At 42.6% G+C, this 13,434-nt stretch overlaps 1 protein-coding gene across 4 annotated transcripts in view; it reads left to right on the top strand.

Moving 5' to 3' along the window:
* The window catches only part of PTPN14 (protein tyrosine phosphatase non-receptor type 14), a 193,289-nt gene that overhangs the window by 29,778 nt on the left and 150,077 nt on the right, over window positions 1–13,434 (top strand). Inside the window, exon 2 of one of the 4 annotated variants that reach the window (XM_060396203.1) lies at window positions 1–13,434. This exon is cut by the window's left edge and continues 27,129 nt beyond it; it is cut by the window's right edge and continues 17,490 nt beyond it. The exons of the other annotated variants lie outside the window; for them this stretch is intronic. The gene's annotated coding sequence lies outside the window, so the exon portion shown is untranslated. 4 annotated transcript variants of the gene reach the window in all.

Consider the following 13,434-nt stretch of genomic DNA (forward strand, 5'->3'; position numbering starts at 1 on the left):
ATGGGACCAGATGCCATGATCTTCATTTTCTGAATGTTGAGCTTTAAGCCAACTTTTTCACTCTCCTCTTTTCTCTATTCTCCCCCCAAATGATAATTTCATCCTTGGGTAAAGAAGTCCATCATGGCTGGGTTTTCAGGTCCCTCCTTTGATGAACACTTATTGTTTACTGTGTGCTAGGTGAAGTCACCGTGATAGTTGAGGGATTGTGAGAAGAAAACAAAGCATAATTCCTTTTTTAGAGACTTTTATTATAAGTTTTAGATGTTTTAAGCCTCTTTTCTTCCTTCCTCTCCTTGCCTTCAGTTTTTGTTTTCGTTTTGTTTGTTTTTATTGTTTTAAAATATTCGTTAATTTATGGTTGCACAGGGTCTTCCTGGCCACACTTGGGCTTTTTCTACACTTGTGGCTTGGGGGCTACTCCTTGGTTGCAGCCTGGTGGCTTCTTATTGAAGTGGCTTCTCTTGTTGCAGAGCGTAGGCTCTAGGGCTTTTGGGCTTCAGTAGTTGCGGTGCGTATGTTCAGTTGCCCCTTGGCATGAAGAATCTTCTCAGGTTCTAGAGATTAAACCCATGTCCCCTGCGTTGGCAGGTAAATTCTTAACCACTGGACTGCTAGGGAAGTCCTATTTGTTTGTGTTTTGTGTCCCTTTCCGTTTTATCTGAGAAGAAAGACTGTTTCACCTTGCTGGTGTGTTCTTGCCTCTTTTCATTTATGGCTCCTGGTTAGTGCTCTCATAAGATTTTCAGATGTGTGTGTGTGTTGAGTGACATTTCTTTCCTGAACTGTTTTCTCCATTTTTCTGAGGAAGGCTGCTAACCTGTTCTAGCAGCAGCATTTCTCAAGCACCTTCAGATTCAACGTTTGGGCTGACTTTTGTCTTAACTAGTCTTAATCTTCATGGCTGGTGTTCTGCTGAGATATAGTTGAGGAAGAGGTCTCCTTCTCCATCTAGGGTCCTTAGGATCTGGTGCAGTAATGAGTTAGGAAGGCCCTGCTGAACTCAGGCATGCAGTAACGTTGTAGTGGATGCATACAATCTGGGGAAAAACTTTTGCAGTCCACCTCCCAGGCTTTTGCAGGAACAAAGTAGAAAGAAGAAGACACGCAGAGTTGATGATTGCTTAATAAATGCCGTGAATAAGATGTGACGCTTAGAGGCAGAACTGATTGAATTTGCCTGGACGACATGAGGCAATCTTAGCAGATGAAAGAGGTGGGTCAGGAGGAATTGTAGGATGTACTTGTTGGGAAGAGAAGAAAGAATGTCTCCAGGAAGAGAGAAAACAGGAGCTGAAAGACTGGTGGAGTGGGGATACCTTGAATGCAGGGCATGTTCAGGAAGCCAGGAGTCCAGAATGTGTTTTTCTTAGGGTAAGTAGGGTGAGGTGGGGTGGGAAATGGAAATTGATTTCAGTCTGGGTTTTGATGGTAACCCAAGAATTGTGTATGACTTTTCTCTTTGGAAAGATAAGAATTTTCCTGGATGGGCCCCTTAGGACTTGCCAGTGTCACTGACTTTCTTTTTTTCTTGTTTCCAAGTCAGTCCTTTGTTTTCAAACATAAATTGCCTATCTATTCCCATTTGATTCTGTCCCCGGAGAAAATACATATTTACAGTCCTGGTAGCAATGTGGATTGCCTGGGTAAGCTTTTAGGAGTAGGTAACGTCAAACATACCTTACCAAGGCACATTTTGTATTTGTCTTGCTCTGGTGATAATCTGGCGAGAATGATGGCCAGCCGGAAAGTCAGCATATCTTAATAAACCATCTGTTTTACAGGAATGCTGGGGTTCTGGCAAAGGTCATATCTGCCTGGCATACATTTTATAGTGATGACTCTTTTGAACTTGTTTGGGTGGCGACAGAAGTGTGTGTCTCCGGTCTCGGTCGTCCTTGCAAAGGGTAGTCTGAAGTCCTGTGAATTACTCTTCAGTTCGTTTGCATCCCTCAGCCTCTCACACTGTGAGCCTGAAAAACCAAACAAAAAGCATCAAACGGAAATTATTTCTACCATCTCACTACTGTGGCGTCAGAAGTGGGTGGTAGCGAAGGATGAAGAAACTGGAGAGATTACGTGTTCTCTCTTTTTATTTGGCTGCACCAGATTGTGGCCGTGGCCCTTGGGATCGTGAGTCTTTGTTGCGGCATGTGGGATCTAGTTCTCCAACCAGGGATCCAGCCTAGGCCCCCGGCACTGAGAGTGTGGAGTGCTGGTCACTGGACCGCCTGGGACGTCCCTGTGTGTTGTTTTGTGGCTGGGTTTGTCAGCTGTGCGTGTGCCAATGTGTGTGTGTGCAGTCGCTCAACTGTGTCTGACTCTCTCAGACCCCGTGGACTGTAGCCCACCAGGCTCCTCTATCCATGGGATTTCCCAGCCAAGAATACTGGAGTGGGTTACCATTTCCTACGAAGGGGATATTCCCAACCCAGGGATTGGACCCGCGTCTCTTGTGTCTTCTGCCCTGGCAGGTGGATTCTTTACACTGCGCCACCTGGGAGGCCTGAGTGTGCCAATAGGGGGATTTCCCTTGAGAACGTGGGCATAGGGTGAGCCCAGCTCCTCTGAGATGAGGTGGAGATGTACTTCCTGCTTTTGTGGTTTGGCAGGAGGGGTTCAGGAGAATGATACCCAGATATTGGGAGTTTCTTTAAAAAGTTGGCTACCACCCTCTTTATCAGATATAGGACAAGGCCTAGTGAAAGTATCAGCCCAATTGCAGTTTGGCCAGAAAGGCCGTATTTGCCAAATGTTACTGTTCCAAGGGCAGTGATATAGCAAGACATTTCCGGAGAGAGGGAAGGAAAGAGGAAATTCCATGTTGTGGGATTAAAAATGGAGAGAGTATGCTGAAGATAGTTTCTAAAAGCTCAAATAGTGTATATGTTTTTTATTGTCTTTTAATCCCTGAGGTAAGGCTTTTTCTGCTTATGGAGGGATCTTTCTGCACTCTTGAAGAGCTGACTATTGAGAAGGCATTGAAGTGATGCCATTCCCTGGGCACGTTGTCATTTTGATGAGGTGGAAATGTGTTGGAAGGAAAGGATTCTTTTCTTGCTATTTCTGCCTCTCCATGGTGTAGAGAGAGCTATGGTTGACTGGAGGGGAGTCACTGCCAGGAGACTAAACAGGGTTAAGAGGGCTCCTGCTCAGTCTGTGACTTACACTAAGCCTCTAGGGCCTTTTCTGGTGTTCAGGCTGAGCTTGGGATGCTGCCGTGTGAGGGCCTGAGGGTGCACAGCTTGTCTCTTTCGGAGTCCTGAATGTGTGGCTTTGTGCGCAGTGCAGCAGTTGGTGAGCGGATGTGGGGGGTGGTGACTGCTGGATCAAATGATGGAGTAGACATACATTGGTATTTCATCACACTCCCAGATTTGCTCACCTGGGGGCTCGTTAAACCTAGTTTCCTGCTTGGAGTTCCCCGGTGGCCTGGTGCTTAGGATTCCAGGCTTTTACTGCCATGGCCTGGGCTCAATCCCTAGTCAGGGAACCGAGATTCTGAAAATCATGCTTATCAGCCAGGAAAAAAAAGAAAAAAAGAGAAAACCAAAAAAGTAGGTTCCTGCAAGGAACCCTGGACATGGGGAATCACACTCTTTAGTGAAGCCTTGGAATCTGCATAACAAATTCCTTAGGTGGCTTTTCACTTGGGAAATTGCTGGTTCCTAGTTGCCTATCTGCAACAGCTCTAAGTTCATTTAGTAGCTTGGAAAAGTCTTCCCCCCAATTATCCAGCTTTGGGGAAGGAGTGTGAGTGGCCCAGAGTGGTTCTGATATATCAACAGGACTCATATGTGCTGCGCATTCTAAACTCAGGGTCACCTGATGATATTTTGCAGAGAGCTTGGGAGTCTATTTCAGGAGCTAGGTTTATTGCCCTTTAAAATGTGGTATTTTCCCCTGTTTAAGAACAATTTAAGACTGTTAATTTGCTCCCTGGGGTTACAGGTTGAATATGCTTGCTGTTCTGGAATTTGTAGCCTGGGCTTGGCCAGATGGTAAAAGACCACCTGATTTTCCTAAATCAGCTCTCAAAATTATCCTCCTGAATATTCATTGGAAAAACTGATGCTGAAGCGCCAATACTTTGGCCACCTGATGCGAAGAACTGACTCATTAGAAAAGACCCTGATGCTGGGAAAGATTGAAGGCAGGAGGAGAAGGGGTCGACAGGGGATGAGATGGTTGGATGGCATCACCAACTCAATGGACATGAGCTTGAACAGACTCCAGGAGTTTTTGGTGATGGACAGGGAAGCCTGGCACGCTGCAGTCTTTGCAGTGGTAGTAAAGAGTCTGACACGACTGAGTAACCGAACTGATAAAATAAAAACAGGAGAGAAAAGAGAAAAATTGTTGGCCTAGGAGTGGTGCAGGGGAGGAGTCTTTCACAACTGGATGGGTCCTAGAATTTCCTGCATGTTTTAGTTGTTTTCCTTGCCATAATAAGGATGGTGATGGTGACGAGAGTAATAACACACACACACACAATAAAAATAGCAAGTATTTAATGAGGACTTACTCTGTGCCAAGCATTGTTCCCCACGCTTTGCATACCTTGTCTCATCTAATTTCTGTGACAATCCTATGAAGTAAATATTTACACTTCATTTTACAGATGAGGCAACTGAGTAACAGTGATTAGCTCAAGTTGCATAGCTAGTGGTGGCACATATGGAATTCAGACTCTGTGAAGTCTGACTTCAGGTGCAAAATCCAGTGCAGATTATAGATTCTGTGCCTCTAGGGCAAGGCAGGAAAAATGAATGAAGGGAGCAGAGCTACAGTCACATAGGGGGCAGTGGGGACCACAGCCAAACCAGAGTCCTTGCCTGTCAATGCAGTAGCCACTGCAGTCCCACCTCCTTGGTGCTAGGCTGAAATCCAGGCCATTGCTGTCAAATTTTTTGTTTTTTTCATGAGCTAATGGTATCTGTATTTTTGTGGTGAGATATCTTGATTTCTGGGCTTTCCAGGTGGCACTAATGGTACTTAAAGAACCTGCCTGCTAGTGCAGGAGACGTAAGAGACATGGGTTCCATCCTTGACTTGGGAAGATCCCCTGGAGGAGGGCATGTCAACCCACTCCAGTATTCTTGCCTGGAGAATCCCATGGATGTATGAGCCTGGTGGCCTACAGTCCAAAAGGTCACGAAGAGTCAGACTTGACTGAAGTGACTTAACACACACACACACATCTTGGTTTTTAAATAGGGGCAACAAATTCAGATTCTAAAATAAAAGTATCTCGGTCGAACAGAACAACAGAATGTAAACAAGATCTTTAATCTGTTGTGTGTACTGCCATATTCGCAGCTTTAAGAACAGTGCCTGGCATAGAGTAGGTAAAGAAGGAAAAGTTGAAGTGACGGTGAACTTTTTGTTTTTCCCCAGAAAACTGAACCATCTCATAGTGGCAGAGCTTAGTGTATTTAGAAAGGATGGATAAACTGAAGTAGCCACATAAGAAACGTAAATGAATGATCTTTCCTTGTGCTGCATAGCTAGTTGGTAATGATTGAACAAATTTGATGGAATCAACGTGGTGAAGTGTTAGACGCTCAGTCATGTCCTGCTCTTTGCAACCCCATGGTCTGGAGCCCACCAGGCTCCTCTGTCCATGGAATTTTCCAGGTAAGATTACTGGAGTGGGTTACTATGCCCTCTTCCAGGGGATCTTCCTGACCCAGGGATCAAACTCGGGTCTCCTGCATTGTAGCTGGATTCTTTACTGTGAAAATAGTGGTAAAGTCTAAAACTCTCAAATCCCAGAGAAGACTAAATTTAAGTCTGTGACAGCTAATTTGTAGTTTCAGGGTTAAAAGGTGTTATGTACACCTCTTGAGATTTTCATTCTAGAATTTAATATTACAGAGTGAACCTCTCTTGACTCAGGATTAATTGAAAAAAGGTACATATGTTAAGAGGTCTTAACTTCTGAGATTTTCTTTATTGATAGAGCATTGCTGTGGGATTAACCATATCTGCAGCCTTAGAAACAGGAGGCATTCCTGCCTTTTCACTGTCTGGTTCACAGACATGAAGGCTGGGAAGGATTGTCAAGGCTTTTGTGAGGCAGTCGGTTAATGGTTAACTCCTGCAGCATGCCAGACATAACACCTAATCTTTGATGAGACCTACAGCTCAGAATGACTAATGGTTAACCATTCCTTACCTTTGACTCAGACCATCTACCATCCATAGTTTGTTCTCTTAAATATGTGAGACTGTGAAGGGTTTTTTCTTTCTTTCGCAAATAAAATTTACATCGCACAGACATTTTATGACTCATTCCTTGCAAAGAAAGCAGGTGCTATGAATAGTTTGGTGTTTTTTTTCGGGACTAGCAGAATGATTGCTTCTGAGTTTTTAGTTAACTCTATCACAGCTGTGTCGCCAGAGATCCATCTCAAAGGGCCCTTTCCTCAGTGCAAAATATGAAAAAAAATAGTGCTGGTGTGAGCAGATGGTGTGAGCAGTGCTGGTGTGTCTTTTTGTCTGCTGTGCTGCGTATGATGGTGAGACTTTCTTATTGACGGTGACCAGTCATCTGGACTGAAAAAGGTGAAAAATAAAAGCAAACAAAGAAAGACAGGGAAGCCTGGCATGCTGCAGTCCGTAGGGTCACGAAGAATCTGATGCGACTTAGCTACTGAACGACAACAGCAAAGAAGCAAAGAGAAGTTTGAGGCCTCCGTCTCCTCACAGGGTTTGTTTGAGTTGGGTTGGACAAGGAGTCAGCCCCCTCACTGCTGGTTACTGAGTGGTGGGCACCAGACAGAATCCCTGTTCCATGATGAGAAGTTTCAGATCTACCATGTGTTATGTCCAGCTGAAGCTTTTGGTGCTCTTGCCTACTTAAGAGCAATCTATAAACATTAGAAAGAGTCTTTATCTTTAAAAAGAAAAAATGAACCTGGGCTGAAGATTAGTTTTTGCCAGTTCTGAGAAGTTGATCCTTAGTGGTTAATGGTTCCATAGTCATTATCATCAGGGTCCTGGTTTCCTTTCTTAGTAACCTTGCTAAGCAGTTGTTCTTAATTTCCCCTCTGCAGTTTGTGTGCTGTCTGAGCTGAGGATGCATGGCTGACATGACCAGCGTCTGTCTGGCTTGGATTTACTCCTGAGAGCTCGTTGTCATGTCATGTGCTCAGTTGTGTCCAAATCTTTGCGACCCTGTGGACTGTGACCACCAGGCTCCTCTGTCCTTGGGATTTCCCAGGCAAGAATACTGGAGTGGGTTGCCATTTCCTATGAAGGGGATCTTCCCCACCCAGGGATCAAACCCATGTCTCCTGTATCTCCTGCATTATAGGCAGATTCTTTACTTGCTGAGCCATTGAGAAAGCCCTTACTTACTGAGTTCCTTGTAAATGTGTTCTAAACTGACAGTTCAGTCCAGGTTGGAATATATTTTATTACAAACTCTTAAAATTAAAAGAGAGAGACTGGGCACCCTTTCCTTTGTAGGTAATGGTTTTTGAGAAAGTTCTGCGGGCTGGCTGCATCTCACATTCAGACTTTGGTTCCATGCAGATGCTGGCAGCCCCACCTCACCTTGGACCCTGTCTTTGCAGAGGGTCTGGCCATCTCCTAATGGCCACAGGGCATGTTTCTCAGTTCTCATCTGATTTGACCTTCCTTTGGAATTTGACATGGACCTTGGCTGCCTCCTTGAAGCATTACCTTCTTGGGCCCCGGTGATGTTTCTCCTCCCCTGGGTGTTCCCTGCCACTGTCCTTTGGGGGTTCTTCTCTGCTGCTTAGCTGTGACTGCAGATGTGGTCCAGCAAGTGACCTCTGTTCTCCTGTCACTGATTTCCAGGTTTGGCTGTAACTCTTCTCTCTCTGTCTTCAGGGCAGCCACGTTCCAGCTGCCCCTGGATTTTCCATGGGATTGACTGCAAATATCAAACTCAGAATGTTACACACATGCATTGACTTTCTTCTGAAACCTCTTCCTTTTTCCATATTCCCACTCTTGGGCATGGTGTCACCTCTTGTCGAGTTAAATGCACTGGAGACTCAAGTCAACCTCCTTCACCTCCAATGTGTGTAATACCAAGCCCTTTTCCTTACTCTAAGGTTGGTATTTTTCTTCAAACTGAGCTGATTCTACTGTCCTTCAGAGACAGTCTATACCTTTCCTCGTGCAGATTCCCCGGGACTCTTGACCTGTTCCATTAGTTGTAATAAATCTTGTTTACCTGTTTGTCTCCCCCTTGATGGATGGAACTCAGCCATCTCCAAGCAGAATAGTACCTTGGAACTATGTGGTCTAGTGGAAGTGTGTGAATACTATTCCGTGGCTGATGGGTGTGCTACCTTTTACGTTCAGAGTTGGGGCTGGGATATCAGTCTGTGGACTTCCTGCTTCTGAGAACCCTGTTTCAGTGATGCCTATCATTTGGGTGCTTTAAGTTGGTGTGACAGTTATGAAGGTGATAGAGGGCAGGAGGCAGTTTTGGTTCCATGGGAAGAATACAGACTTCCAGAACATTGCTCTAAGGATCAGGTAAGACTCATGCATCAGGAGCTCCCACTGAGAAGCAGGTTCTCAGTCGTAATAGGTTTTGGGCAGCTCCCCACTGCCAGGGCTGGACAAAATGCTTGCATGCAGCAACTGAGAGAGATGGTCTTTGGCTAAATGGCAATTGACTGGAGTCACAATCCTCGCGTATTTATTTCTTCACTCCTCCAATGTAAGTATGAAGGTCATCTCAGAGGTGGAGCTCAGGTGAAGGCAGTGGCTGTGCTTCAGTTCTGCAATGTCGGTTGAAAGACTCCAGTCTCAAGTTGACTCTCTTTCACTTCCAGAACTAGAGGGAAGGAATTGGGAAGGGGTGACGTCACTGACGGCATTCTAATGACCATTTCCTACTTCTGCAGTTGGGGCAAGGTACCTGACTTCCTATTTCTCAAACTTCCCCAGGACAACAAAGTTCTGTATTCAAAATGGGTAGAGTCCCAGACAGCTTATTAGAAAGCAGAGACATTACTTTGCTGACAAAGTTATGTCTAGTCAAAGCTATGGTTTTTCCACTTGTCATGGATGGATGTGAGAGTTGGACTGTAAAAAAAGGCTGAGTGTCGAAGAATTGATGCTTATGAACTGGGTGTTGGAGAAGACTCTTGAGAGTCCTTTGGCCTGCAAGGAGATCAAACCAATCAGTCCTAAAGTAAATCAACCCTGAATATTCATTGGAAAGACTGATGCTGAAGCTGAAGCTCCAATACTTTGGCCAGCTGATGTGAAGAGCTGACTCATTGGAAAGGACCCGATGCTGGGAAAGATTGAAGGCGGGAGGAGAAGGGGAAGACAGAGGATGAGATGGTTGGATGGCATCACTGACTCAATGGAGATGAATTTGAGCAAGCTCTGGGCAATCATGAAGGACAGGGAAGCCTGGCGTGCTGCAGTCCCTGAGGTGGCAAAGAGTCAGAAGTGACTGAGCGACTGAACAACAAAGGGTCCCAGAAACCAGCCATTGCCCTAGGCTTGTCCTTCCTGGGAAGGCTCAGAGACTCAACTGTAAGCTAAGATAAATAAGTAAAAAGACATAAGGCAACCTTGTTGAAGTAGGTGTGTCAGGTATATTTGCTCCCAGACAGGTAGAAATATTCTATATGCAGATAAAATTAAACAACACATAATTATTGCTGATGTTAGTCTCTCCTCTTCCTGCAGCTAAATATGTCATGTGATTTTTGCTGATCGCCCCAACTACAAATTTCAATAACATCTCATTTGTTTTTTTTGCTATCTTATTAGAAAACTTGAAATCTGGTTACAGCCTATGTAAATAATTGATATAAGAATGATAGCACTGTTTCATTTGTGTATTCCACATGTACATTTTCTGTGAGATTTTTTTTAGCATTATACTGCTAGGCGCACAGGGCCACATATAAAGGTGCTGCACTTTGCTTTGAGAGGAAAGAATGAGCCCCTGGGGAGTTGGTGGAAATATAACAGTTCTAAACCAAGGTTTGAAGTGACAGTGCAATACTGGATTTTATTTTTCTGCTCCTTAAAGTCTATTTTTAAAGTTTATCTTGTCTTGTAACTATATACCTGCATATTGGAGATAAGAATGGAAGAGGGGCAGCTGGCAATAAATTTATGACTGTGTTTACATAAGCTTTAGTCTTCTGATTACTGAGGTATGTCAAAGAAGTCATGCCTGAAATGTCTTGCAACATCTTTCTCCATGCCAACCCCAATACTGGGTGTAAGTTTAGGTCCGATTACCTCTTATGTATTGTCGGAGATTATTTTGAAGATGTAATGAGTTATTTCTTACAAAATATTTAGAATAGTGTCATAGAAAACCCTAAATAGTGCTTGCCGTCTTATTGTTAATGCTCTTGTTTATTTTTAACAAAATTGTATTTAAATCTTACTTTTGATTTAAAACTCGGAATTCCTCTGTTAATTGGATTTTGGGGTTTTTTTTGGTTGAAATTTTCTTTTGAGATCCTTTGTTTACTTTTATAGGGTTAGGCTACAAAACAAACTAATAATATATATTACCAATAATATACCTAAAAAAATTTTAAATTGAAGCATAGTTGATTTACAATGTTGTATTAGTTTCTGGTATACAGCAAAGTGATTCAGTTATACATATACATATATTCTTTTTTCATATTCTTTTTCACTATAGGTTATTATAAGATATTGAATATAGTTCCCTGTGCTATACAGTAAGATCTTGTTGTTCATCTATTTTATTTACAGTCATTATTAGGTTTTTTAAATTACAAATTTCAACAAAGTCTCATCTGATCTTTCTACTGTCTTGTTAAAACACTAATGGTCATCTGGTTACCTCCTATGTGAATAATTGGTGTGAGTGATAACGCTGTCTCATTTATGTTTTCCACATACATATTTTCTGTGATACTATTACTTTTAACATTGCTGTGTTATGTTTCATTATGGAACACTTCCACACAGTCAAATAATTCTGCCTTTGTTTTTCATAATTTCTTCTAATTCTTAGACCTTCAAATGCTATATTTCCCCCAAAGCTTAGATTAAAATGCCTATCCTTTTCCTTAGCTTTTAAATGATTAAAATGTTTAATATAAATTATTTTTCAGTTCCCATATTTTTCTTGTATAATTCTTGTCCCTTTGTGAGTTGTATTGTAGCAAGAGGAGGCTTATCTTGCCCCTGGGAAAACAAGCTTATAAAGTGTCCATCATTTGCCTGCCTAGTAAGAAAGGGAACTGAATTAAACTCAGATCTCTGTCTCTAAAGCCCAGACTCTTAACCAACATAATAAGAACATGTCATAACAGTTGCTCTTAAAATTGAGTATATGGCATGGAAAATGGCTTTAAGTTAATTTTTCTCTATATTACACCTGGTGATCCCAGTTTATTTTCTTAAGTGTTTGTTAAGCTCCTAATATGTTCCATACACAGTGTTAGGTAGAAGTTCAGCAGGGATAAATATAAATAGTGTCCCTTCTTGAAGAGTTTATAGCTTCTTGTTCATAGAATTTTTATGGTGTTTTTACTGATTAAATTTTCTGTTTAATCGGCTCTCTTCTGGTTAATGAGACCATAATATTATTATCACACTGTAATACTGTTAAAATATGAAAAGAAATTTTAACATTTTTGCCCAGTTCTGCCAGATGAATCTCAATTATTTGCCATGATATTCCTTGAACTTTGGTATTGATTTAAAACTGCACAGCCTATCAGTTAGAATTACTATAGTTAGTTTTCTCTAACTAGTCTTGAGCATGGTTAAATCCTTCATTATTAGTGTCTGACATAGCTTCTCAGATTAATGAATAATTACCAAGTACCAGAGGTTTTCTTCGTCTTTCCTCTAAGGTTCACACTTGATCTCTGGAATGAATATATGCTTTCCTCATATTCATAACTCGAGGATCTAAGGCACCACATGCCCTACAGATGTGGTCGTTCCAGGCCAGAGCAGTCCTGGCTGGCTTTAGGTTTCTTTCAGACTTTCTTATAAAGACCTTAGATAGGCTGTAACAAGTTATCCCTTCATCTGCTCCTGTGATAACCAAGGTTCCTTATTGCCATGGAAATCTGGTGAGACCAGTGATGAACTGATTGCTGGACATTCATTTCTGCCTGTCCCTCGGTGGTCCTGACAGCATCAGGATGTTGTACTTCTCGAGAGATTTATTCAGTAAACACTATCCCAGAAGCCACTTGTCTTCAAGCCACTTATATTAGGAACCATCTCTTGTCATTTACTGAGATGGAGAAGGGCTTCCCTGGTGGCTCAGATGGTAGCTCATTAATGAGATGGAAAAAGATGGTATTTCCTGCAGGGGTGGCTCTGATGATGAGAGCCCTCAAGTAGAGAGTGCTCAGGAGAGGTAAAGTTGAGCCGTATGGAAGAACATGGGAAGTTGGGGGTGTTTGAACAAAACTGGAGCCTCCTTGGGTATGTTGTAAAGGAAACTGCAGATTTGACTGGCCAGGGAGTGAGGCAGATATATGGTGCCTTTTAATTGGGAAGCTGGGTCGTGACTATGCCCTTTTGTTCCAGGCTCCTAAAAATCAAGGTGTCTTTCATGATGGTCACAAATATACCAGCAACGTGGATATATGAGTAGATGGTACTGAGTTGGGAGAATATTCTTCAGAGAACTTTTGTGCTTGGGCACATCCATGCTGGTGTCTTGGAATTAAGTATAAAGCTGAGATGCCCTCGACTGGAATTGTGACTCGTCGCCTTCCGTGAGAAAACGTCACACGGAGTTGCGGGCAGACACTGGCAGGTCGGACTGTTTGCCCTTTGCCTCCTCAAGTGGCTGGTACATTTGTGTCCCCAGGAGCAAGAGTTCCTGCAGGACATGCAGTGGCTTTTGAAGTTGAGTTTCCTGTAATAGGAAGTGTTTTCTGTATTTGGAGACAAACGGAACTGAACATTATTTTCCTTTTAGGAGTTGTCTATCTTATAGTAATTTTTTGAAATTTTGAATTAGAAGTCATATAACAACCCAGGTTCCATCCCTGGGTCAGGAAGGTCCCCTGGAGAAGGGAATGGCTACCCACTTCAATATTCTTGCCTGGAGAAGTCTATAGACAAGTCTATAGACAGAGGAGCCTCGAAGACCACAATCCATGGGGTCACAGGGAACAGACACAACTGAGCGACTAACAGACATAACTCTCATAAACATAACTAACAGCTTTACAGAGAGTTTGACATATTAACCATTTAAAAAATTATAGTGACGGGAACTTTAGCAGACTTTCTGAGTTCATACAAATAGATAATTTTACCATGTAAAGTGTTGGCTTTGATGTTTTCTTTTGAGGGCAGAGATAAAGTGCATTAAATTTAAATTTGAAATCATATGTTTTAAACAATTTTTTGAAATGTTGCTTTATTTTTGGACACCTACTAAGAAATGTGATCAGTGCTTCAGGT

This window comes from Ovis aries, chromosome 12 (genome assembly GCF_016772045.2).
Source record: "Ovis aries strain OAR_USU_Benz2616 breed Rambouillet chromosome 12, ARS-UI_Ramb_v3.0, whole genome shotgun sequence".
NCBI classification, from domain to species: Eukaryota; Metazoa; Chordata; class Mammalia; order Artiodactyla; family Bovidae; genus Ovis; species Ovis aries.